Below are 24,200 nucleotides of genomic sequence, written 5' to 3' on the forward strand. Positions count from 1 at the left end.
TGGTCTGTTTATTTGGGAATGGGTGGCCCTTTTATTATGTAGGTCACTTTCAGCAGTATCAAGAAACTAATGATCACTATGTGGGTCAGGGAATGGGTTAATCACTGCTCTGTAAATATTTTATAAGGGAAAGGGTTAATTACTTTTCTGTGGGTTTGCCTTAATAACTGCTCTGCAGGTCAGTTTATCACGGAGGGGTTTAATCACTGCTTGGTGGATCATATATTGTGCAAGTAGTTTATCTATGCTGTGTGACTGTATATTAGGAATGAAATGAATTAGCACACTGTGGACCTGTGTTTCAGGAAAAGGGTTAAGAAGAGATCTACATGTCAGTATGGGGGTTAATCATTGTGCACTATGGCGATATTTCTGTAAATTCCATATTCAGAGGCTACACAGGACTTATATTGAACAAATTCGCATATAAGCTATAATAATATTTAATTCCTGATTTTCCTAGTTTAGCATTTCATTCTGATGATTTTTCCTGGTAATAGATACTGGAAAAAATATCTCAACAGTTGTCAAAAATGTCCCATCTTTACCACAGTTTTGGAACTGCCAAGTTAGACCAATCTCCTAAACAAGTTAACCTTAATGACCACAATGTACCCTGTATGTCACTGGCCGTTAAGGGTTTTTTCAGGACATAATAGCACAAGTCTAGCAAGAACACACTATTAATCCACTCCCTCCAGCAGGCTTTGTGGAATAGAGCAGTCTGAACGCTGGTGGCAAGACCACGCTATAAAACAATCAAGTCCCCAAAAAAGGCCAGTGACATACAGGGTACGTCGCTGGTCCTTAAGGGGTTACTGAAGCTCAAGCAATAGTTTTTTGCTCTATTATATTTATTTTCGTAGGCATCATTGAAATAGTAATTTAGGTACTAATAATAATTACCATTGGTATGTATAATATATGTTTGCTTTTTTTGGGTGGGGGATGGGGGGGCGTCAAAATGCACCTTTGCCTGTGTAGCTAAAAAGCCTTGCACAGGCCCTGCCTGTGTGACCTAACTATAACTACACTACCTGCCTCACACTAAAGTCTCTCCACTGAAAAGGTGACAAGTCAAACAAGGCTGACAGAGAGAGGAAGAGGGAGAAAGAGACAGAAAGAAAGAAAGAGCGATAGGGAGAGAGAGAAAGGGAGTGAAAGATAATCACATAGAGTTTTGTGCACTACAGGGTTTTTAACGAACGCAACAAAAGTTGCGTTATTTCACCCTCTATAGCGCAGCCATTACAAGTTTCAAAACAACCGCCTTGTGCATGTGATATGGTTGCGTTGAGCTCCATACCGCACACAATACAAGCGCTGTTTTGACGTGCTCGTGCACACTTTCCCCATAGACATTAATGGGGAGAGCGGGTCAGAAAAAAACCTGACACCTGCGATCGCAGAATGAAAAGCTCCGTAACGCAACCCCATTGATGTCAATGGGGAAATAAAAAGTTACCTTTAAACCTAACACCTTAACATAAACCCCACGTCTAAACACCCCTAATCTGCTGCCCCGACATCACGTCACCTACATAATGTTATTAACCCCTAATCTGCTGCTACTGATATCGCCGCCACCAAAATAAAACTATTAACCCCTAATCTGCCGCTCCCGATATCGCTGCCAATATACTAAAGTTATTAACCCCTATTCCCCTGCACCCCAACATCCCCCACACTATAATAAATCTATTAAACCCTATTCCGCCGCTCCCTGACATCACCGCCACTAAATAAAGTTATTAACCCCTAAACCTCTGGCCTCCCACATCACTACCACTAAATAAACCTATTAACCCCTAAACCGCCAGCCCCCCACATCGCAACAACCTAAATTAAATTATATTAACCCCTAAACCTAACCCTAACGTAACCCTAAGTCTAACCCTAACACCCCCTAACTTTAACATAATTAAAATAGCTACATTAAAGTTACAATTATTAACTAAATAATACCTATTTAAAACTAAATACATACTTACCTGTAAAATAAAAGCTAGGCTAGCTACAATATAACTAATAATTACATTGTAGCTATCTTGGGTGCGATCCGATATATGGCGCAGGTTTCGGTGCAAGCGAGGGAACCCGCGCCGCCCGTAATTTCACCTCGCACATCGGGGTATTACATATACCCCGCCGGCAGTTCCTAAAGTGCCGTAAGTCTGATAAACTAGCGATGTCCAGAAATAAGCGTAAATACAAATTTACGCTAGTGACTTACGGCACTTTAGAAACTGCCGGCGCCTAAGAAAAGTAAAGGAAATATCAAATTTCCTGTAAAAGTCTAACCTGCCTCCCAAAAATAGCCTGACACGTAAAACCCCTATATCCGCAATCCCCCCTCTCACTACTACTAATAAATATATTAACCCCTAGACCGACAATCCCCCACAACGCAATAAGCCTAATTATTAACCCCTAAACCGCCATAGCCCACATAGGCTATTAAATGTATTAACCCCTAATCTGCCGCTGCCAACGTTGCCGCCACTATAATAAAGTTATTAACCCCTAAACCTAAGTCTAACCCTAACCCTAACACCCCCCTAACTTAAATATTATTTTAATAAATCTAAATAATATTACTATTATTAACTAAATTATTCCTATTTAAAACTAAATACTTACCTATAAAATAAACCCTAAGATAGCTACAATATAATTAATAATTACATTGTAGCTATTTTAGGATTTATTTTTATTTTACAGGCAACTTTGTATTTATTTTAACTAGGTACAATAGCTATTAAATAGTTAATAACTATTTAATAACTACCTAGTTAAAATAATTACAAATTTACCTGTAAAATAAAACCTAACCTAAGTTACAATTACACCTAACACTACACTATCATTAAATTAATTAAATAAATTAACTACAATTAGCTAAAATGAAATACAATAAAATAAAATAAACTATAGTACAAAAAAAACACTAAATTACAGAAAATATTTTTTTTTTACAAGAAGTTTAAACTAATTACACCTAATCTAAGCCCCCTAATAAAATAAAAAAAGCCCCCCAAAATAATAAAATGCCCTACCCTATACTAAATTACAAATAGCCCTTAAAATGGCTTTTTGCGGGGCATTGCCCCAAAGTAATCAGCTCTTTTACCTGTAAAAAAAGTACAATCCCCCCCCAACATTAGAACCCACCACCCACACACCCCTACTCTAAAACCCACCCAATCCCCCCTTAATAAAACCTAACACTACCCCCTTGAAGATCACCCTACCTTGAGTCGTCTTCACCCAGCCGGGCACAAGTGGTCATCCGATCCGGGCAGAAGTCTTCATCCAATGGGGCAGAAGAGGACATCCAGACCGGCAGAAGTCTTCATCCTATCCGGGCAGAAGAGGACATCCGGACCGGCAGAAGTCTTCATCCAAGCGGCATCTTCTATCTTCTTCCATCCGACGAGGAGCGGCTCCATCTTGAAGACATCCGGCGCGGAGCATCCTTCCTGGCCGACGAACTAACGATGAATGACGGTTACTTTAAATGACGTCATCCAAATGGCGTCCCTCGAATTCCGATTGGCTGATAGGATCAGCCAATTCGGAATTAAGGTAGGAAAATCTGAATGGTTGATTTAATCAGCCAATCGGATTGAAGTTCAATCCAATTGGCTGATTGGATCAGCCAATAGAATTGACCTTGCATTCTATTGGCTGATCCAATCAGCCAATCGGATTGAACTTCAATCCGATTGGCTGATTAAATCAACCAATCAGATTTTTCCTACCTTAATTCCGATTGGCTGATAGAATCCTATCAGCCAATCTGAATTCGAGGGATGCCATCTTGGATGACGTCATTTAAAGGAACCGTCATTCCTCGTTAGTCCGTCAGCCAGGAAGGATGGTCCGCGCCGGAGGTCTTCAAGATGGAGCCGCTTCTCGTCGGATGGAAGAAGATAGAAGATGCCGCTTGGATGAAGACTTCTGCCGGTCTGGATGTCCTCTTCTGCCCCATCAGATGAAGACTTCTGCTCGGATCAGATGACCACTTGTGCCCGGCTGGGTGAAGACGGCTCAAGGTAGGGTGATCTTCAAGGGGGTAGTGTTAAGTTTTATTAAGGGGGGATTGGGTGGGTTTTAGAGTAGGGGTGTGTGGGTGGTGGGTTGTAATGTTGGAGGGGGGGATTGTACTTTTTTTACAGGTAAAAGAGCTGATTACTTTGGGGCAATGACCCGCAAAAAGCCCTTTTAAGGGCTATTTGTAATTTAGTATAGGGTAGGGCATTTTATTATTTTGGGGGGCTTTCTTATTTTATTAGGGGGCTTAGATTAGGTGTAATTAGTTTAAACTTCTTGTAATTTTTTTTTATTTTCTGTAATTTAGTGTTTGTTTGTTTTTGTACTATAGTTTATTTTATTTAATTGTATTTAATTTTAGCTAACTGTAGTTAATGTATTTAATTCATTTAATGATAGTGTAGTGTTAGGTGTAATTGTAACTTAGGTTAGGTTTTATTTTACAGGTAAATTTGTAATTATTTTAACTAGGTAGTTATTAAATAGTTATTAACTATTTAATAGCTATTGTACCTAGTTAAAATAAATACAAAGTTGCCTGTAAAATTAAAATAAATCCTAAAATAGCTACAATGTAATTATCAATTATATTGGAGCTATCTTAGGGTTTATTTTACAGGTAAGTATTTAGTTTTAAATAGGAATACTTTAGTTAATAATAATAATAATATTATTTAGATTTATTTAAATAATAATTAATTTAGGGGGGTGTTAGGGTTAGACTTAGGCTTAGGGGTTTATAACTTTATTATAGTGGCGGCGATGTTGGCGGTGGCAGATTAGGGGTTAATAGATTTAATAGGCTATGTGGGCTATGGCGGTTTAGGGGTTAATACTAGAATAGGTTTATTGCGGTGTGGGCTATGGCGGTTTAGGGGTTAATACACTTTATTAGTTATTGCGGTGGGGGATTGCGGGTGACAGGTAGATAGACATTGCACATGCGTTAGGTGTTAGTTTTTTTTTCTGCAGGCATTTTAGGGAGTTACGGTGCTCCCATACTCAGCGCAAGGCCTCTTACATCTATGCTACGGAAGCAAAGTATTCCATACAGATGGGGTATCCTTTCGCCCTGCACATCTCCCACAACCACAAGATGTTCACTATCAAGTCGGCACAGGACATCCCGGAGATATGCCAATACCTGAACATTGATCTGCCAGACCTACAGGAAGATCCCATCTCTCCACAACATTCTACAAGTAAGGAGCCGCAGAACACAGCGAGAAAGGCCAGGTGGACCAAGGTAGCGAAAAAGAAAAAAGTTAAACCATGAACTGATCTTCTGGTTAATATTGCTAAAGTTTATATCTGCTATATACTCCCTAGTGAGGGCTAGGGCCTGCTTTTATTGTTATTTTATGAATGCTTGTGCCATTTATGCTTATATACTAAATGCACCAAACATGTTTGTTTTAGATTTACTGCACATTCCTATGTTAAATATATGAATATGCCTGGCCACTCAGGTGACCAGATTGTTATTACAGTTCAATTTTGGTTTTTGTTTTGCTTACTGCCAAACTGTTTTTTTTGTAAATAATAGACGATATCTTCGATGAGATATCCCTATACCAGAATATATCCAACTCCTGTTCTGCCTCTGTCCTCTCCATGTCTCTCCAACAATCCTCCCCAATTATACACTGTCTATGGCTTTTAGCTGCCGACCGCACGCACAGCTTTTACATACATATATGGCTCTCCCAACAATTAATCTAGTCTCGCACAATGAGAGAGGGTTAAATACAGATATTAAATGGCGCACAGCATTCAATCACTATAGGAACCTTCAGGCGAATGTAATCTTTTTACAGGAAACCCACTTCGCCAAACCACAACTCCCCAAATACTGGTCCAGAGTCTTCCAACAGAGCTATCATTCCACTGCTGGGGAGAAAAAAAGAGGGGTATCAATATTGCTGCACTCCTCATTACACTTTGTACATGCTAACACGATAACAGATAAAGAGGGTAGATATTTGTTGGTACAGGGTCAATTACAGGGAGTAGATGTATTATTCTGCAATATCTATGCCCCAAATGAGAAGCAGGATGTGTTCTTCAAAGAGATCACGCGTTTATTGACAGGCTGGTCACAAATTCGGGTAATTTTAGCGGGAGATTTTAACATCGACCTTCAGGCACTCAAATACACACAAAATCTGCACCCTTCCAAAAAACAAGTTTGCCTACGAGCAGTAGCTAATGCGGTCTTGAACTCACTGTCCCCACACACTCTGGTTGACACGTGGAAATCTTTATATGGTGTTACAGCAGACACAACGTTTTTTTCGACTGCACACATTAGTTACTCTAAATTAGACTATATTATGATTAGTCAGATTCTATACCCACTGCTGATATCAGCTAAAATACACCCATGTACATGGTCAGACCACTCCATCACACAGATGCTACTTCAAGGCATAAAAGACCCTAACAGAACCCAGACCTGGACATTTGAACCATCCTGTCTCCAAAACACACAGACAAAAGAAAAACTGACGAAGGCAATGGAGGAGTATTGGGCTATTAATCAGGGCACCACAGATAGGCCGGTCTCGGTATGGGCTGCTCACAAAACAGTAATTAGGGGTATGTTAATCAAAGAGAAAGCGACGCTCAAAAAGAGAACACATTTGATAGTAGAGGGGTTGACTAGGGATATTGAGATACTAGAAAGGAAACATAAACTAACTCTAGCTAACTCCATCCTAAAACAATTAGACCAAAAAAGGCAACAGCTTAATGAGATCCTTAATAGTCAATCGATAAAATATGCTCACAGAATGAGAATGCAGTATTTTTTATATGCCAACACGCCAGATAAATACCTAGCCAAGAAGATTGGAGATAACTATACAGATGTGTCAATTCCCTCTATACATAAAGGAGATGGTAGTGAGACAGGACATCCTCAAGAGATTGTGGATGCCTTTGCTTCATTTTACAAAGAACTATATGATGGTAAAAAAGTGTCCCACAACATCCCCACTAAAGACCTACTCAACGATTTTCTCATCAAGGCAAACTTGAGGAAAATTACAGACAAAGATAGAGATTCATTAAACTCCAAAATCACCCCTATGGAAGTGGCGCAGTTCATCAAAGATCTTAAGCCAGGAAAGGCTCCCGGGCCTGATGGCCTACCGGGCGAATACTACAAGATGTTTGCAGACATATTAATCCCACACCTTACACAATTTGCAAATCATGTGCTAGAAGGCAAGTTATTATCTAAAGACCTACTTCAAGCTAAAATAGTGGTCATCCCGAAGCCGGGAAAGAATCCAAAGTATTGTTCCAGTTATAGGCCAATTTCCCTCATAAACCAGGATATTAAAATCATCACAAAAATTCTGGCCAATAGATTAAAACATATCCTTCTCAGTATAATTCACCCAGATAAAGTCGGCTTTATTAAGGACAGGGAAGCCCCAGACAACATAAGGAGGATGGTATCAGTGATGGATTACCTTAAGAGTCACGGAGTGCCTTCTCTGCTTCTTTCCCTGGATGCGGAGAAGGCATTTGACAGGGTGGATTAGGGGTATATGCTAGCGGTACTAGGGGAAATGGGATTTAGGGGATCTTTTATTTCTGCAATTAACACATTATATTCCACCCCTACTGCATATGTCAGAGCGATTGGTCATCAGTCTCACACTTTTAACATCCTGAACGGTACTCGGCAGGGGTGCCCAATGTCTCCCCTGCTCTTCACAATATGCATAGAGCCACTTGCGGAATTTATTCGAGGGGAGGCTGAGGTTAAAGGTCTAGAGATGGGAGGAAAATCCTACAAAATAACATTATTTGCAGACAATGTCCTTTTAGCATTGACTAGGCCAATGACTTCCCTGCCTATTGTCTATAACATTTTAAGTAAATTTTCAACTATCTCGGGATACAAAATTAACACTGAAAAATGCGAAGCCCTCCCCATTGATATTCCTAGGCCCACTATTAAACTAATCGAGGTTAACTTTGACTTCAAGTGGGTGCATGAACAAGTAAAGTATTTGGGGGTTAAGCTGACACCAGATTTTGATAAACTCTATCAGGCTAACTATCTTCAATTATACAAAACTATAAAACAAGATATCACGAAATGGCAACAATATGGCTTTTCGTGGTATGGGAGACTCTCCTCGGTTAAAATGAATATCCTACCTAGACTCCTATACCTTTTTAGAACACTGCCGATCAAGGTCCCCAAAAAAGACTTAGATATTCTACAGTCTAAACTAATTTCTTATCTAAGGGGAGGCAAACATACGAGAATACCTGGCTTCATACTCACAAGGCACAGACAGTTGGGGGGAGTGGGGCTACCAAATTTATGGGATTACTATCAGGCTGCTAGACTAACCCATACTTCTACATTGGGGAGACAGGGTTGTGATGTTGTTTGGCCCACTTTGGAAGCGTCCATGGGAGGACTGAATTCCCCAGATGACACACTGTGGAAGAAAGAGGTGTTTGGGGCCACGAGAGGCTTTAGACCACGCGCACTCTTGATTAGTGATGTCGCAAACCTAAAAATTTCGGTTCGCGAGCAGCGAACGCAAATTTCGCCAAACGTTCGCAAACCTGCGAACCAGGCGAACCCCCATTGACTTCAATGGGCAGGCGAATTTTTAAAACCATAGGGACTCTTTCTGGCCACAATAGTGATGGAAAAGTTGTTTCAAGGGGACTAACACCTGGACTGTGGCATGCCGGAGGGGGATCCATGGAAAAACTCCCATGGAAAATTACATAGTTGATGCCGAGTTTGGTTTTAAGCCACAAAGGGCATAACTCACCTAACATTCCTAAATTGTTTGGAATAACGTGCTTTAAAACATCAGGTATGATGTTGTATCGATCAGGTAGTGTAAGGGTTACACCCGCTTCACAGTGAAAGACCAAACTCCCCGTGTAACGCACCGCAAACAACCGCAAACAGTCCATTTGCACAACCACGAGATAGATAGATTTGATAGATAGATAGATACATAGATTACATAGATCAATAGATGCAATATACATTTGATAGATACAAATTACATAGATCAATAGATGCAATATACATTTGATAGATACAAATTACATAGATCAATAGATGCAATATACATTTGATAGATACGAATTACATAGATCAATAGATGCAATATACATTTGATAGATACGAATTACATAGATCAATAGATGCAATATACATTTGATAGATACGAATTACATAGATCAATAGATGCAATATACATTTGATAGATACGAATTACATAGATCAATAGATGCAATATACATTTGATAGATACAAATTACATAGATCAATAGATGCAATATACATTTGATAGATACGAATTACATAGATCAATAGATGCAATATACATTGATAGATACGAATTACATAGATCAATAGATGCAATATACATTTGATAGATACGATTGATAGTTAGATAGATTTGATAGATAAAGAGATAGATTTGATAGATATATAATTTCACAGACAGAGAATTACAAGATGTGCAGTCTGGGACCCATGGTAAGGTTCCCAGAGGCAGTTGCGGCGCCAGGGGACGTGTATATGGCATGGATTTTAGGAACCGGGAGATGGAAAAAGATGCTTGGTCGGTCCTCCTGCTTCAAATTTGGGGCACTGCGCGTGCAATCTATTGTGCCACCAGATATGAGTGGTGTGTTAAGTAGTACTATTCTTAGCAGTTTAATACCTGTTACTCCCCCTATCGGGGGAGGTGTATATGGCATTGATTTTAGGAACCGGGAGATGGAAAAAGATGCTTGGTCGGTCCTCCTACTTCAAATTTGGCCGAAACACAAGTGGCTGTCACAAAACAGTCAGGCCACGAGATAGATAGATTTGATAGATAGATACATAGATTACATAGATCAATAGATGCAATATACATTTGATAGATACATAGTAACATAGTAACATAGTAACATAGTAGATAAGGTTGAAAAAAAGACTGAAGTCCATCGAGTTCAACCTATACAAATCTAAAATACTTACAAAAAGCTCCAGTTAAGCTTAAATAACCCCATTAAAATGTGACCCATTTAATACTAGCAATCATATCCATGAATTTTGTTAGTATACAGAAACTTATCCAGACTATTTTTAAATGTATCTATGGTATTGGCATTCACTACCTCCTTTGGTAATGAGTTCCACAATTTTATTGCTCTCACAGTGAAAAAACGTTTCCGTTGCAGGAGATTAAATCTCCTTTCCTCCAACCTTAAATTATGACCTCTTGTCAGAAACAATTTTCTTGGAATAAACAGAGCTTCTGCCATCTCTGTATATGGGCCTTGAATATATTTATATAAAGTAATCATGTCACCTCTCAAGCGCCTTTTTTCTAAAGAAAACAGACCCAGTTTGGCTAGCCTCTCCTCATAGGTTAATTTCTCCAATCCCCTTATTAGCTTTGTGGCCCTTCTCTGAACTTTTTCTAGTTCTGCAATATCTTTTTTAGCAATTGGTCCCCAGAACTGCACTCCAAACTCAAGGTGAGGTCTTACCAGGGCTTTATATAATGACAGAATTATGCTTTCCTCCCTTGAAGCCGCTGCCCTGCATTGTGCACCCATCTTTAGCTTGTTATCTATTACTACTCCCAAATCCCTTTCCTCCTGTGTTTGGCTAAGTCTTGTCCCATTTAAAAAATACGTAGCCTGCTTATTTTTACTTCCAAAATGTAGAACCTTGCATTTTTCCGTATTAAATCTCATTTTCCATTCACTTGCCCATAGTTCTAATTTTAGCAAATCCCTTTGTAAAGACAGTTCGTCCTGCTCTGACCTTATGACCTTACTTAACTTAGTATCATCTGCAAAAATAGAGATGTCGCTATTTAATCCTTGCTCCAAGTCATTTATAAAAATATTAAAAAGAACAGGGCCCAGTACTGATCCCTGGGGGACGCCACTGATTACCTTTGTCCAATCTGAGTATGATCCATTTACTACTACTCGTTGCTCCCTATCTTTTATCCAGTTATTTATCCATGAGCTAACATTTTCAGCTATTCCCAGTCCCTTAATTTTGTGCATTAATCTCTCATGTGGCACTGTATCAAATGCCTTTGCAAAATCTAAGTATATCACATCCACTGATTCCCCTTTATCTATATTTTGACTTACTTCCTCGTAGAATCTAATCAGATTAGTTTGACATGATCTATTTCTCCTAAAGCCATGCTGATTAGAACTCATAATCTTGTTTACACGAATATGCTCATCAATATAATCCCTTATAATCCCTTCAAATATCTTCCCCACTATTGATGTCAGACTAACTGGTCTATAGCTTCCTGGATCATCCCTGCTTCCCTTTTTGAAGAGTGGCACCACATCAGCTTTACGCCAATCCTGGGGTACCATGCCTGAGGATAATGAGTCTTGAAAAATTAAGAGTAAAGGTTTGTCTATAACAGTGCTAAGTTCCCTCAACACCCTTGGGTGTATTCCATCTGGGCCTGGAGTTTTATTTACCTTAATATTTTCCAGTTTTTTCCTGATATCCTCTAAACAAAACCCAGTTAGTGGTATGGACTGGCATGTTCTATTATGTTCAAAAGTATCATTCAATGGTTCTTCTCTTGTGTATACTGAAGAAAAAAACTGGTTTAGTACCTCAGCCTTCTCCCTGTCATTATTTATCATGCTACCCTCCACACATTTTAATGTACCTATATTATCCTTCTTAGATTTTTTGCTATTTATGTACTTAAAGAACCTTTTAGGGTTAGACTTAGAATCCTTAGCAATTAATTTTTCATTTTCAATTTTGGCTAATTTGATTGCTTTTTTGCATGCTTTGTTACATTCCTTATAAATATTGTATGCTGAGTCTGTACTATTTTCTTTTAATAATTTAAATGCCCTACGTTTTTTCCTAATTTCTCTTAACACATTTTTATTTAGCCATAATGGCTTTGTTTTTTTATTTTTACTTTTATAACCATATGGTATGTGTTGATATGTATATTTATTTAACACATTTTTAAATATTATCCATTTATTCTCTGTATTTTTATTAGAAAATACATTGTCCCAATTTATATTATTTAATGATTTCCTTAAATCGTTGAATTTTGCTTTCTTGAAATTAAAAGTCTTAGTTAAGCCTTTAAAACACTGCATTTGAAAATAGATTTCAAATGTGACCATGTTATGATCACTGTTACCCAAATGTTCTTTAACTTCTATGTTTGATATTATATCTGTATTGTTTGATAGCACTAAATCCAATATAGCTTTACTCCTAGTTGGCTCCTCTATTAATTGTGACAAGAAGTTATCCCTGAGAACATTTAAAAATCTATCCCCCTTAGCTGAATTACTAGTTTCATTGGCCCAGTTTATATCAGGGTAGTTAAAATCTCCCATAATTACAGCACTGTTATTAGCAGCCTTACCTATTTGGATAAGTAGTTGAGTTTCCTCCGGGTCACTAATGTTGGGAGGCTTGTAGCATGTTCCTAGTAATATTTTTTTAGGATTTTTCCCCCCACTCTTTATTTCAACCCACAGGGTCTCTACATTGTCACTTGTATCATAAATATCTTCCCTTATTGTAGGTTTAAGGTTAGGTTTAATATACATGCAGATTCCTCCACCCCTTTTATTATTCCTGTCCCTCCTATATAATGTATACCCCTCTAAGTTAACTGCCCAGTCATGTGAATCATCCCACCAAGTTTCAGTTATACTGATAACATCATAGTCCTCTTCTGCAACTAAGAGCGTCAGCTCCCCCATTTTACCTGTCATGCTTCTTGCATTTGTTGTCATACATTTAATTTTCATGTGCTTTCTGCTGCTACTCGGTGTGCTTTCCTCTATATTTTCTAATGTGACATTTCTTAAGTCATCCCTTCCTTGAGATATTAAGGGATTGTCATATTCACAGACTGATCTCTCTGTTCTATTTTGTTCTAACTGACCCTCCCCCCTTTGCCTAGTTTAAAAGGTTCTCTAAACGTGCTACCATCCTTTCCCCCAACACACCTGCACCCATGTCATTCAGGTGCAATCCATCCTTACTGTACAAATTGTACCCTAGTGAAAAATCAGCCCAGTGTTCTAAAAAGTCAAACCCCTCATTTTTACACCATGTCTTTAGCCATGAATTAACAGACCTTAACTCCTTCTGCCTTACTGAATTAGCACACGGCACTGGTAATATCTCAGAAAATATTACTTTGGAGGTCCTTGCTTTAAGCTTGCTACCTAACTCCCTGAAGTCATTTTTTAGGACTCTCCATCTCCCACCGATTCCTTCATTAGTACCAATATGCACCATGACTGCAGGATCAGACCCACATCCCTCTAACAATCTATCAATACGCTCCACAATATGCCTAACACAAGCCCCTGGAAGACAGCAAACTGTTCTATGTAAAGGGTCTGGATGACAAATTACCCTATCAACCTTCCTAATAATAGAGTCTCCTACCACCAACATCTGCCTCTGGCCCTGACTTGTATGCCCCTCTTCCATGACTGAAGGACTGCCCACCATAGTATGCTCCTCTTCCACAGCTAAAGGACTGTTCACTATAGTAGGCAACACAGCCCTCTCTGACACTGCCACCCCTGAACTGATATCCCCAACATCTTCACTTAATCTTGCAAATCTATTGGGGTGTACCAGCTCAGAACTGGCCTGTCTCTTCCGCTTACTTCGCCCTCTTACTGTGACCCAGCTACATCCTGGAGTCTCCTCATCTGAATCCTCCCCATTCCCACTGCTGGAACCATTAACAACCAGCTCAGTCCTATCCATTTCCCTTTCAAGTGTCTGAATTTCATGTAGTGTTGCAATTCGTTCCTCCAGATCCCCAATACGAGTTTCTAAAGAGACAATATGCTCGCACTTGCCACAAACATATAATCCCAGAAGCGGCTGCTTCAGTGATGCAAACATGTGGCAAGCTGTACACTGAATGAGATTCTCACACATTCTTATTAAAAGGTTTAATTTAAAAGTATAAAATATATTTCCCCTTGGTTACCCCAAAACCTTGTTTGCCTAACTACCTTGGTTAGCTAACTATAATACTTAAACAGACAATCTTACTTTAACAGAGAATCAATACAGCAACCCTTAAAGAGCAAGCTCCCAGAGTAAATGTGCTAAATTTATAATCTAGCTAGGCCCAAACAGCTGAAAAAAATCCCACCCCTAATTACCCACACAGGAAACAAAAAAAAAAAAAAATATTTAGATACAAACCAACAGTTATTTTGTTTTATAAAATGCAACCCTTGCAAAGCAAAATATTTATGAATTAGCTTTGTTAGCTAACTATAATACTTAAACAGACAATCTTACTTTAACAGAGAATCAATACAGCAACCCTTAAAGAGCAAGCTCCCAGAGTAAATGTGCTAAATTTATAATCTAGCTAGGCCCAAACAGCTGAAAAAAATCCCACCCCTAATTACCCACACAGGAAACAAAAAAAAAAAAAAAATATTTAGATACAAACCAACAGTTATTTTGTTTTATAAAATGCAACCCTTGCAAAGCAAAATATTTATGAATTAGCTTTGTTAGCTAACTATAATACTTAAACAGACAATCTTACTTTAACAGAGAATCAATACAGCAACCCTTAAAGAGCAAGCTCCCAGAGTAAATGTGCTAAATTTATAATCTAGCTAGGCCCAAACAGCTGAAAAAAATCCCACCCCTAATTACCCACACAGGAAACAATAGCTGCAATATAGATATGATAGATACGAATTACATAGATCAATAGATGCAATATACATTTGATAGATACGAATTACATAGATCAATAGATGCAATATACATTTGATAGATACGAATTACATAGATCAATAGATGCAATATACATTTGATAGATACGAATTACATAGATCAATAGATGCAATATACATTTGATAGATACGAATTACATAGATCAATAGATGCAATATACATTTGATAGATACGAATTACATAGATCAATAGATGCAATATACATTTGATAGATACGAATTACATAGATCAATAGATGCAATATACATTTGATAGATACGAATTACATAGATCAATAGATGCAATATACATTTGATAGATATGAATTACATAGATCAATAGATGCAATATACATTTGATAGATACGAATTACATAGATCAATAGATGCAATATACATTTGATAGATACGAATTACATAGATCAATAGATGCAATATACATAGATCAATAGATGCAATATACATTTGATAGATACGAATTACATAGATCAATAGATGCAATATACATTTGATAGATACGAATTACATAGATCAATAGATGCAATATGCATTTGATAGATTATTGATAATTAGATAGATGCAATATACATTTGATAGATTATTGATAGTTAGATAGATTTGATAGATAAATAGATAGATTTGATAGATATATCATTTCCCAGACAGAGAATTACAAGACGTGCGGGCTGGGACCCATGGTAAGGTTACTTCCTTTTGCGCAATCGAGTACAGGTTGGGGTCCGGGATTGCCTTTTGTGCAAAGAAATTGTGGCCGGGTACCTTCCACTGCGGTGTCCCCTATCAGGGGACGTGTATATGGCATGGATTTTAGGATCCGGGAGATGGAAAAAGATGCTTGGACACCCAGTACAGGTCGTTCTCCTTCAGCCTTTTTATACGAGGGCCCCCGGCCCTCAACAGGCACGACAGCATGAAAGACCCCATATGCCATGACTTCCTTTTGCACAATCGAGTACAGGTATGGCATCACTTTTAGGAACCCGGAGATAATTGCTAGGAACCGGGAGATGGAAAAAAGATGTTTGGACACCCAGTACAGGTCGTTCTCCTTCAGCCTTTTTATACGAGGGTCCCCGACCCTCAACAGGCACGACAGCATGAAAGACCCCATATGCCATGACTTCCTTTTGCAGAATCGAGTACAGGTATGGCATCGATTTTAGGAACCCGGAGATAATTGTTAGGAACCGGGAGATGGAAAAAGATGCTTGGACACCCAGTACAGGTCGTTCTCCTTAAGCCTTTTTATACGAGGGCCCCCGGCCCTCAACAGGCACGACAGCATGAAAGACCCCATATGCCATGACTTCCTTTTGCACAATCGAGTACAGGTATGGCATCGTTTTTAGGAACCCGGAGATAATTTTTAGGAACCGGGAGATGGAAAAAGATGCTTGGTCGGTCCTCCTACTTCAAATTTGGGGCACTGCGCGTGCCACCAGATATGAGTGGTGTGTTAAGTAGTACTATTCTTAGCAGTTTAATAATCCCTGTTATGTGCCTTTTTTTTGGTTTGGGTTTTGAAGCCACAGTGCAGCACCAGAGACCACATGGCCAGAAAAATTGATGTTTGTTTGACAGTTAGAAAGTGCCCTAAAACATTGCGGCTTGAACCCTAGTTGTTGGCGGATAAGTTACGCAAGTCATCCGGCATTCGAAGATAAAATACAGCAGTGTGTGGACCATTTTTAGCCCAAGGCAGCTCATCTCATCAGGCCTTTTTTTACTCAAATGTATCGCCCAATGTCAGTCCCTTAGGGATCCATCCCTCATTCATTTTAATAAAGGTGAGATAATCAAGACTTTTTTGACCTAGGCGACTTCTCTTCTCAGTGACAATACCTCCTGCTGCACTGAAGGTCCTTACTGACAGGACCCTTGAAGTGGGGCAGGCCAGAAATTCGATTGCAAATTGGGATAGCTCAGGCCACAGGTCAAGCCTGCACACCCAATAGTCAAGGGGTTCATCGCTCCTCAGAGTGTCGAGATCTGCAGTTAATGCAAGGTAGTCTGCTACCTGTCGGTTGAGTCGTTCTCTGAGGCTGGATCCCAAAGGGCTGTGGCGATGCATAGGAGTTAAAAAGGTCCGCATGTCCTCCATCAACAACACGTCTGGAAAGCGTCCTGTCCTTGCCGGCGTGGTCATGGGAGGAGGAGTATTACTTTAATCTCTTCCCCTGTTAGATTCCCGTTGTGCTGTGACATCACCCTTATACGCTGTGTAAAGCATACTTTTAATTTATTTTTGAACTGCTCCATCCTTTCTGACTTGCAGGAATTCGGTAACATTTCAGTCACTTTATGCTTATACCGGGGGTCTAGTAGCGTGGACACCCAGTACAGTTCGTTCTCCTTCAGCTTTTTTATACGAGTGTCGCTCAATAGGCACGACAGCATGAAAGACCCCATTTGCACAAGGTTGGATGCCGAGCTACTCATGTCCCGTTCCTTGTCCTCACTGATCTCACTGAAGGTATCTTCTTCCCTCCAGCCTCGTACAACACCACGGGTACCAGATAGGTGACAACAACGAGCACCCTGGGATGCCTGTTGTGCTTGGTCTTCCTCCTCCTCCTTAAAGCCACATTCCTCCTCTGACTCTTCTTCCTCACAATCCTCTTCCTACGTTGCCGCTGGTCCAGCAAGCGATGCTGATAAAAGTATTAAGAGGGATATTGTGATATTAGAGTAATACCACAAATCCCCTATAGGAGGCGCTAATGACTCAGGGCAGAAAATAGTACTGAAATACAATCAAAAAACCCCTTTGGTGATACCAAAAATGTAAAAAAACCTATAAAACAATATATAAAAAATAAATGGTAAAATCTGTAAAATGTAAAATATAAAACATAAAATATAATGATAGAATAAAAAATATATATATGAGAATACAGACGTATCAATAGGTGAAATGGGAAAGATCCCAACTGAAGTCCAAATAAGTCCAAATAAATGGAAGTATAAATAGAAGGCAGCTCTCGGTCTTCACCCAAACGATGGTGTATCTTCAAAAAGAGGTTTCACTGCAAGGAAAACAGAAACAGAGGCGCCACATGTGTAGATCAATCAAAACAGACAATATCCAAGTTAGATGAGATACAGGATACTCACAAACGTGAAGGCACTCTCTTGTGCCTGTAGGAGCGGGCTGGTATTTAAACAGCAAACCAGCTAGCTGTACCAAGGGATCCCCGTCAGGATATCCTCGCAACAGTAATCCTTCACTAGATTGATTCCAGCAAAAAGGAAAAAATGTTCAGAGGGGAGGAAGGCTAAACAGCCTTATGGTTACTGGCAAGGGAAATGCCACACGAACACCAGATTTGTTTAAAAAGTATCAAGTATTTTATTTTACAAAAGATAAAAAATAAAAAATACCATCAATAACAAATTACAGCTTGGTGTATTTAATGGCAAATCTCCTTGTATATAGAGATAATAGCGACGCGTTTCTCAGGGAAGACCCTGTTTCATCAGGCTTGTATACTCTAGAACCATTTAAAACCCCTTTATATAGGGATCAGTAACCATATGTTTGCAATAAACCCTCCCCTTCCTTGACATAAACCAATGAAACCTTTTCTTTCCGAAAACTCCCACTTGTTGCCTTAATTAGAAGTTTATAATAGTTTTTCCTTTAGTATTATGTCCACTTGATCAATAATCTGTGAGCACATATCCTAATGTGGTTATGTGTGATGTTAGATCTAGATCGTAATGTGTCGATTGTGAGATAATTAAAAGTGTATGAATGTAAACATACTTAATCGGTGATCGTTTTTTGACCAATTAAAAGCCTGCTTTAGGAGGCTTGTACAATTTGAAACACCCAATTGGTTCATGTGCTCTTAGTTTGATGACTACAATTACCATCATACCTCTCTACCGGAACTATAAGGAAATAGAATTTGCCTAATTGTGAATTGTTCTCTGACCGTCTAATTTCAGTGACTACAAGTACCATAATGCTTCTCTAGTCTCTACCGGAAGTGCCCGGATAGTGTGTCTGCGTGACTGTTATTTTGTAGTCTTTTTCGTCTAAGTGGGGGCTTGTACTTAATAATCCATTCGATTGGTTGGTGTCACATTCCCACTTTAACTGCAGTTTGACTCTGATGGACTACAACTCCCATAATGCTTCTCTGTGTCCAATAGAAACCGCTATCTGGTGTCTAATGGGCATCCACTTGTAGTCTCCCTATACAGGCGCATTTGGTTCACTCGCAATGGTTTTGCAGATGTACCCATTGCGCTCCTAAGTGTAATGGTGGGGGCAGAATTACATACTCTAAATTATGAATAACATGTTAATGAATAATATGATTGCTCTAAAACAATTTGCTCCATTGCTTATAATACTCGATCTTTAATTAGGTCAATGTGATAGCACAATAACAATTGTAAAGTGCTGTAAATAAACTTTGCTGATTACACTCTATATACTTTAACTATGAAATTAAAAACGTGTACCGATTTAAACATAATGATATAATGTCAGTGCATATAAATTTATAGTTAAAGTGACTCAACCTTTTACACCTAATGTATATATTTTTCTAACTAATAAAAAATGTTGGTGCACCTTAATCTAAATTATATGTATTATTTTATACCATATATTAGTCATCAGCCTTATGACAATGGTAATATTAATGAAGATAAAGATTATGCTAAGTGTGGTGTTCAATGTTATGCTGAATGTGTTATGAAGAAAAAGAATATGAGTGGTCCTATTATTACCACTGGTGGCTGACAAAACCTAAGTGCGTGTATATATGTGTAATTTTCAAACATAGTGAAAATGATTGTGATAGTGAATTCCTAATAGTGTTTAAAGCTACCACTTAATACCACTTATAATGACGATGAAGTTGTGATGTCACCTATACTGCTGTGTCTATGATTATTTATCATGTGTATGATGGTGTGATAAATTATTATCCCAATTGGATGTAAGTTATTAGTATACTATGGTTATAATTATTATGGGCTCTGTTAAGATTTGTATGTTTAACACGGTATCATTCACTGATTTGGTGATGTTTTTTATATTTCCTTTTTTCACTGTGTTAAACAGTGGGAATTCTTGGTATACTTTACTTTCCGAGCTCACTTGCTGCCTAGTTACATCCAATTGGGATAATAATTTATCACACCATCATACACATGATAAATAATCATAGACACAGCAGTATAGGTGACATCACAACTTCATCGTCATTATAAGTGGTATTAAGTGGTAGCTTTAAACACTATTAGGAATTCACTATCACAATCATTTTCACTATGTTTGAAAATTACACATATATACACGCACTTAGGTTTTGTCAGCCACCAGTGGTAATAATAGGACCACTCATATTCTTTTTCTTCATAACACATTCAGCATAACATTGAACACCACACTTAGCATAATCTTTATCTTCATTAATATTACCATTGTCATAAGGCTGATGACTAATATATGGTATAAAATAATACATATAATTTAGATTAAGGTGCACCAACATTTTTTATTAGTTAGAAAAATATATACATTAGGTGTAAAAGGTTGAGTCACTTTAACTATAAATTTATATGCACTGACATTATATCATTATGTTTAAATCGGTACACGTTTTTAATTTCATAGTTAAAGTATATAGAGTGTAATCAGCAAAGTTTATTTACAGCACTTTACAATTGTTATTGTGCTATCACATTGACCTAATTAAAGATCGAGTATTATAAGCAATGGAGCAAATTGTTTTAGAGCAATCATATTATTCATTAACATGTTATTCATAATTTAGAGTATGTAATTCTGCCCCCACCATTACACTTAGGAGCGCAATGGGTACATCTGCAAAACCATTGCGAGTGAACCAAATGCGCCTGTATAGGGAGACTACAAGTGGATGCCCATTAGACACCAGATAGCGGTTTCTATTGGACACAGAGAAGCATTATGGGAGTTGTAGTCCATCAGAGTCAAACTGCAGTTAAAGTGGGAATGTGACACCAACCAATCGAATGGATTATTAAGTACAAGCCCCCACTTAGACGAAAAAGACTACAAAATAACAGTCACGCAGACACACTATCCGGGCACTTCCGGTAGAGACTAGAGAAGCATTATGGTACTTGTAGTCACTGAAATTAGACGGTCAGAGAACAATTCACAATTAGGCAAATTCTATTTCCTTATAGTTCCGGTAGAGAGGTATGATGGTAATTGTAGTCATCAAACTAAGAGCACATGAACCAATTGGGTGTTTCAAATTGTACAAGCCTCCTAAAGCAGGCTTTTAATTGGTCAAAAAACGATCACCGATTAAGTATGTTTACATTCATACACTTTTAATTATCTCACAATCGACACATTACGATCTAGATCTAACATCACACATAACCACATTAGGATATGTGCTCACAGATTATTGATCAAGTGGACATAATACTAAAGGAAAAACTATTATAAACTTCTAATTAAGGCAACAAGTGGGAGTTTTCGGAAAGAAAAGGTTTCATTGGTTTATGTCAAGGAAGGGGAGGGTTTATTGCAAACATATGGTTACTGATCCCTATATAAAGGGGTTTTAAATGGTTCTAGAGTATACAAGCCTGATGAAACAGGGTCTTCCCTGAGAAACGCGTCGCTATTATCTCTATATACAAGGAGATTTGCCATTAAATACACCAAGCTGTAATTTGTTATTGATGGTATTTTTTATTTTTTATCTTTTGTAAAATAAAATACTTGATACTTTTTAAACAAATCTGGTGTTCGTGTGGCATTTCCCTTGCCAGTAACCATAAGGCTGTTTAGCCTTCCTCCCCTCTGAACATTTTTTCCTTTTTGCTGGAATCAATCTAGTGAAGGATTACTGTTGCGAGGATATCCTGACGGGGATCCCTTGGTACAGCTAGCTGGTTTGCTGTTTAAATACCAGCCCGCTCCTACAGGCACAAGAGAGTGCCTTCACGTTTGTGAGTATCCTGTATCTCATCTAACTTGGATATTGTCTGTTTTGATTGATCTACACATGTGGCGCCTCTGTTTCTGTTTTCCTTGCAGTGAAACCTCTTTTAGCGATGCTGATAAGGCTGTTTCTGGTGGTGATGGAGACCACAATTCTTCCTCTTCCTCTTCACGCTCATCTACGGCCTGATGTGGCACTCTTCGCAGGGCACACTCCAGGAAGAAAACAAATGGTATGATGTCGCTGATGGTGCCTTCGGTGCGACTGACTAGGTTTGTCACCTCCTCAAAAGGACGCATGAGCCTACAGGCATTGCGCATGAGCGACCAGTAAGGTGGCAAAAAAATCCCCAGCTCCCCAGAGGCTGTCCTAGCACCCCGGTCATACAAATAATCGTTAACAGCTTTTTCTTGTTGGAGCAGGCGGTCGAACATTAGGAGTGTTGAATTCCAACGTGTCGGGCTGTCGGAAATCAAGCGCCTCACTGGCAGGTTGTTTCGCCGCTGGATATCTGACAAGTGCGCCATGGCCGTGTAGGAATGCCTGAAATGGCCACACACCTTCCTGGCCTGCTTCAGGACGTCCTGTAAGCCTGGGTACTTATGCACAAAGCGTTGTACAATCAGATTACACACATGTGCCATGCACGGCACATGTGTCAACTTGCCCAATTTCAATGCCGCCACCAAATTACTTCCATTGTCAGAAACAACTTTGCCAATCTCCAGTTGGTGCTGAGTCAGCCACTGATCCACCTGTGCGTTCAGGGCAGACAGGAGTGCTGGTGCGGTGTGACTCTCTGCTTTCAGGCAAGTCAACCCCAAGACGGCGTGACACTGCCATATCCGGGATGTTGAATAGTACCTGGGGAGCTGGGGGGGGTGCCGTTGATGTGGAGCAAGACGCAGCAGCAGAAGAGGACTCAGCCGAGGAAGAGGTTATGGAAGAGGATGGAGTAGGAGGAGTAGAGGAGGTAGCAGCAGGCCTGCCTGCAAGTCGTGGCGGTGTCAGCCATCAGCAGGTTTACCCAATGCGCAGTGTAGGTGATATACCTGCCCTGACCATGCTTTGCAGACCAGCTATCAGTGGTCATATGGACCCTTGCCCCAACACTGTGTGGCAGACATGCCATTACTTCCTTTCGCACAATCGAGTACAGGTTGGGGATTGCCTTTTGTGAAAAGAAATTTCGGCCAGGTACCTTCCACTGCGGTGTCCCAATAGATACAAATTTTTTGAACGCCTCAGACTCCACCAGCTTGTATGGTAAAAGCTGGCGGGCTAAGAGTTCAGACAAGCCAGCTGTCAGATGCCGGGCAAGGGGGTGACTTTGGGACATTGACTTCTTACGCTCAAACATGTCCTTGACAGACACCTGACTGTGGGCAGATGAGCAGGAACTGCTACGGAAGAGAGACTGAGTGGCGGATGGTTGAGAGGGGGCAAGGAGTACAGCAGTGGTTGACGTGGCTGAAGATGCTGGACCAGGAGGAGGATGGCGGCTTTGAGTTTGTGTGCTGCTTCTACTCATGTGTTCATCCCATCGGCGTTTGTGATGTGAGATCATGTGCCTTCGCAAAGCAGTTGTACCTAGGTGGGTGTTGGACTTCCCACGACTCAGTTTCTTTTGGCACAGGTTGCAAATGGCATCGCTGTTGTCAGAGGCAGACACACACAAAAAATGCCACACTGCTGAGCTCTGCAATGACGCCATTCTGGTGGTGGCAACAGCATGCGTTGATTGGCGTGCTGTCTGGCTGACCCTGGGTGCCGATGCATGCTGTCTGACTGTGCCACTATCTCCTTGCGACGACCTCCCCCTGCTTCCAACTCGTCTCCTCCTCCTCCTCTCTGTCTCCCCACCTGAACTTTCCCCCTCTTCTTCTTCTCTTCTAGCGGGCACCCACGTGACATCCACGGACGCATCATCATCAACCGCTTCACTTGTATCTGACAAATCAACAAAGGAAGCAGCAGCGGGTACAACATCATCATCATCACACCGTACGTCCATGTCTGTAATGCTGCCTGACTGAGACATATCACTGTTATCTACATCCTCTGTCAATAATGGTTGCGCATCACTCATTTCTTCCAACTGATGTGTCAATAACTCCTCTGACAGATCAAGTGAAGCGGCTGTGGTGCTAGTGTTGGTGGTGGCAGCAGGCGGGCGAGTGGCACTGGTCACTTGAAAGGTGCCCGAAGCTAAGCTGGAGGTGGATGGTGCGTCAAGGTTCCGAGCGGAAGCTGTTGAAGATTGGGTGTCCTGTGTTAGCCAGTCAACTAGGTCCTCCTCAGAACTTTTCGCGTTCATGGTATGTGGCCTCTGAACACTGTGAATTATTGTAGGGTCAAAGGAAATCACAGCACCAC

The sequence above is a fragment of the Bombina bombina genome, chromosome 7, assembly GCF_027579735.1.
Source record: "Bombina bombina isolate aBomBom1 chromosome 7, aBomBom1.pri, whole genome shotgun sequence".
NCBI classification, from domain to species: domain Eukaryota; kingdom Metazoa; phylum Chordata; class Amphibia; order Anura; family Bombinatoridae; genus Bombina; species Bombina bombina.